Source organism: Pieris brassicae, unplaced genomic scaffold, assembly GCF_905147105.1.
Source record: "Pieris brassicae unplaced genomic scaffold, ilPieBrab1.1, whole genome shotgun sequence".
Taxonomy (NCBI): Eukaryota; Metazoa; Arthropoda; class Insecta; order Lepidoptera; family Pieridae; genus Pieris; species Pieris brassicae.
In genome coordinates, this window is record NW_025576247.1 from 17,501 (window position 1) to 22,500 (window position 5,000).

At 43.2% G+C, this 5,000-nt stretch overlaps 1 non-coding gene across 1 annotated transcript in view; it reads right to left on the reverse strand.

Moving 5' to 3' along the window:
* Nucleotides 1–1,531, reverse strand: part of LOC123719895 — a 1,906-nt gene extending 375 nt beyond the window's left edge. Inside the window, exon 1 of the ribosomal RNA XR_006755996.1 lies at nt 1–1,531. This exon is cut by the window's left edge and continues 375 nt beyond it. This is a non-coding gene — a ribosomal RNA (small subunit ribosomal RNA).
* Nucleotides 1,532–5,000: the final 3,469 nt, after the last annotated feature.

The window sequence follows — 5,000 nt, forward strand, 5'->3', positions numbered from 1 at the left end:
TATTGCTCAATCTCGTGCGGCTCGAAGCCGCCGGTCCCTCTAAGAAGAATTTTAATACGTCGCCAGTGAGTTGCGCTCCCCGAGAGTCGCGCACACCTTGAATGACGACGCCTATTTAGCAGGCTAGAGTCTCGTTCGTTACCGGAATTAACCAGACAAATCGCTCCACCAACTAAGAACGGCCATGCACCACCACCCACCGAATCAAGAAAGAGCTGTTAATCTGTCAATCCTTCCGGTGTCCGGGCCTGGTGAGATTTCCCGTGTTGAGTCAAATTAAGCCGCAGGCTCCACTCCTGGTGGTGCCCTTCCGTCAATTCCTTTAAGTTTCAGCTTTGCAACCATACTCCCCCCGGAGTCCAAAATCTTTGGTTTCCCGGAAGCTGCCCGCCGAGCCATTGTAGTAACGTCGGCGGATCGCTAGATGACATATTTACGGTTAGAACTAGGGCGGTATCTAATCGCCTTCGAACCTCTAACTTTCGTTCTTGATTGATGAAAACACCTTTGGCAAATGCTTTCGCTGATGTTCGTCTTGCGACGATCCAAGAATTTCACCTCTAACGTCGCAATACGAATGCCCCCAGTTATCCCTATTAATCATTACCTCGGAGTTCTGAAAACCAACAAAATAGAACCGAGATCATATTCTATTATTCCATGCACGAAATATTCAAGCGGCATTTTGAGCCCGCTTTGAGCACTCTAATTTGTTCAAAGTAAAATTGTCGGCCCACCTCGACACTCACCGAAGAGCACCGCGATAGGATTTTGATATTGAACCGGCGTTTTACCGCCGGCTCACCGACGATATGCTCCGCAGACGTGTCAGTATCACCGCGGATGCGGTGCACCGACAGCGCGGCGCACAAATGCAACTACGAGCTTTTTAACCGCAACAATTTTAGTATACGCTATTGGAGCTGGAATTACCGCGGCTGCTGGCACCAGACTTGCCCTCCAATTGTTCCTCGTTAAAATATTTAAAGTGTACTCATTCCGATTACGAGGCCTCGTAAGAGTCCCGTATCGTTATTTTTCGTCACTACCTCCCCGTGCCGGGAGTGGGTAATTTGCGCGCCTGCTGCCTTCCTTGGATGTGGTAGCCGTTTCTCAGGCTCCCTCTCCGGAATCGAACCCTGATTCCCCGTTACCCGTGACAACCATGGTAGTCGCAGAAACTACCATCGAAAGTTGATAAGGCAGACATTTGAAAGATGCGTCGCCGGTACTGGACCGTGCGATCGGCAAAAGTTATCCAGATTCATCAAAATTAACGACTTCGGACGCATGGCCCTCCGCCGATTGGTTTTGATCTAATAAAAGCACTCATCCCATCACTGGTCAGAGTTCTGATTGCATGTATTAGCTCTAGAATTACCACAGTTATCCAAGTAACTGAGTAAGATCTAAGGAACCAAAACTGATATATTGAGCCATTCGCGGTATCGCCTTAATACGGCTTGCACTGAGACATGCATGGCTTAATCTTTGAGACAAGCATATAACTACTGGCAGGATCAACCAGGGAGCTGCTTACGCAAACGACACGCCTACACCGCGGTCACGCGGCTTCGGCGAGCCGCTGGCTCGGCGGCGTCGAGGGGCGCGCGCTTGCGCGCGCGCCTTCTCGACACGCGTGAACGTAACGCGTCGAATTTGCACGCGACGCGACGTTCGCGCTTCATATCGATAGACTAACTTTGACCGGTCTACGAGCGGCCGTCCCGTCACGATCTCGCAACGAGGTGATGTACAACGATGCTCGACCACTGTGAGGGACATAAAACTGCAACGAACACGACCCCGCGGGCGGGAATCGATGTTGTGACAATTTGAAAATTGAACATTCATCTAAACGCAACTTCTCAATTTTTATTCAATACGTTATTGTAAACATATTAAAACTCGGCTGGCAATTACATGCGCACACACACGCATGATTCGCACTAGATACGATCAACGCCCGGAGCTTGAGGGATAAATTCCAACACGACGCTGCGCACACCGTTTCGACGATGGGCGCGTGTGCGTCCTCTTTTATACATTCTTTCCATATACGGTCGCCGTGGCGACCGCGCACGTGTCGAACACGCTAGGCGCCCTGCGTTGAGGTGTGCCTAGAAGCGTATTCTTTTAACATCACAGATAACACCGGGGGAGACGGTCCCAAATCTTGGTCGATTGGTAACATCACCATACGGTCTGCGAACGCGGTGCTATAATATAATTTTATATTATATTATATAAAATATGAGGAGGAGTAGTATGTATATTCTTTGTTATTTTGTGTTGACACAAGAGAGATATATAAAATGTACTATACACCACACACACAGAGAGAGAGAGAGCTGGGAAAGATCTCGGCGGTCTCGCATTCGAAATACGAATTTGATATAATTTCCTCCGAAAATCCATACCCATATCTATATCATCCATGCGCGAATATATGTATATAATATTCTCACACTTCGCACAAACACAAAAACAAGAACACATTCTCTCTCGTCCGTCGTTCGTGTCTATTTGAGACGAACGACGCGCGGCAACGAGAACGAGTCGACGCTGTGCGCACGACTGTTTCGCTCCACATCTATACCGAGAGCAATAGTCCGCGTCGGCATTGGAGCGGACGTCGAATGTTTCTCGTAGAGCGAGCGAGAGAGAGACGATTTTTCATTTTATTATGTATGTGTATTGGCGTGCAGTAGTAGCACGTAGTAGTACTAGTAGTAGTAGTAGTAGTAGTAAAAAAATATTATTATTTATTTTATTGACTGATATGATTTTGTTTGTTTTCTTTTTTTTGCATAGACATTTGTATTGATAGATATGTTTCTCGTTGAAGCTCGCAGCACACGCTCAGAGAAATGGCAATGTGGGTTTATTTGAAGAAAAGAAAAAACAAAAAAAACAATTATATTTATTAATAATATGTATGTATGTATGTATGTATGTATGTATGTATGTATGTATGTATAATAATGAATTATAATAATTATTCCGATGCAACGTCAGAGGAAAATGTTTCTCGTACAGGTGCGGCGCGCGACGGCCGGCCGCTCGACAGTTTCGCGCCGTATGTTTCTCGTTGAAGCTCGCAGCACACGCTCAGAGAAATGGCAATGTGGGTTTATTTGAAGAAAAGAAAAAACAATTATATTTATTAATAATATGTATGTATGTATGTATGTATGTATGTATAATAATGAATTATAATAATTATTCCGATGCAACGTCAGAGGAAAATGTTTCTCGTACAGGTGCGGCGCGCGACGGCCGGCCGCTCGACAGTTTCGCGCCGAATGTTTCTCGTTGAAGCTCGCAGCACACGCTCAGAGAAATGGCAATGTGGGTTTATTTGAAGAAAAGAAAAAACAAAAAAAACAATTATATTTATTAATAATATGTATGTATGTATGTATGTATGTATGTATGTATGTATGTATAATGAATTATAATAATTATTCCGATGCAACGTCAGAGGAAAATGTTTCTCGTACAGGTGCGGCGCGCGACGGCCGGCCGCTCGACAGTTTCGCGCCGAATGTTTCTCGTTGAAGCTCGCAGCACACGCTCAGAGAAATGGCAATGTGGGTTTATTTGAAGAAAAGAAAAAACAATTATATTTATTAATAATATGTATGTATGTATGTATGTATGTATGTATAATAATGAATTATAATAATTATTCCGATGCAACGTCAGAGGAAAATGTTTCTCGTACAGGTGCGGCGCGCGACGGCCGGCCGCTCGACAGTTTCGCGCCGAATGTTTCTCGTTGAAGCTCGCAGCACACGCTCAGAGAAATGGCAATGTGGGTTTATTTGAAGAAAAAAAAAAAAAAAAAAAAAACAATTAATTTATTAATAATATGTATGTATGTATGTATGTATGTATGTATGTATGTATGTATGTATGTATGTATGTATGTATGTATAATAATGAATTATAATAATTATTCCGATACAATGTCAGAGGAAAATGTTTCTCGTACAAGATCGCCACGCGACGCGACAAGATGCCGTTCAACGGCACGATATCTACAACTCTGTCGATATATATGTAGATAGTATCTACTCTGTCAAGTATATGTGTGTAACGTGTGGTGGTGTGTGGTGTGGGGTTTTGTTAGCGATAGCGATACGTTTCTAGTTAAAATTGAATATTTAAAAATAAAAACTCTTCTGGTAAGAAAAACTATTTATGGTTTATTATGGTGTGTCTAGTGCAACAACATCAACATTGTCATAATCATAATAATATAATTATTATTAGGGCTATAGGTTAACCTTCCAAATAGGGACCGTCGATTTAAATGTCGATATTTTTAATTATTCTAGATAGTACTCACTAAAAGAAACTTAAGTGCTTGCTTACTTACTTACTTACTTAGTTGATTGAGTTTTTTTTTTTTTTTTTTTAAACTTTTTCATACAAATTGATATATAAGACATATATGGCCGTTACCGACCGCCGACCAAAATCTATTTCATAAAACCGACATAAAATTGATGTCAAACGTCAATCACTTTGAGTTGACTAAGTGTAAGGGTTCAGATTATTTTGAAAGTATCGATCATTTGCGATGCATACGAGAAAAAGATCATTCATTTCATTGTTTGTAAGTTGTAAATTTTGTGTATTATATTGTAATTCTTGAGTGAGAATTGAGTGTTTACTTACTTACTTACTTACTTACTTATTGAATATCCAAAAAGTACCCAAAACCGAATCAGAGCGCCCCACTATCCACGCGGTCTTGTCTGCCCTACCCCTAGAGTGTATATAAAAGCTCGGAGGCGCGCAGGGAGAGCAGCCCTCACCCGCCGTACCCAAAGCGCGGGCATCATGCAAGCCGTAGCGGCTGAGGCTGGTCGCCGAAGGCGACCAAAAAAGCCGAGGCTGCGTAGGCTTGAATAAAATGCCCTGCGCTTTTGGTACGCAAGGGTGGAGGGGCTGCATTTCCCGTAGCGTCGGAGCAGTACAAAAACCAATTA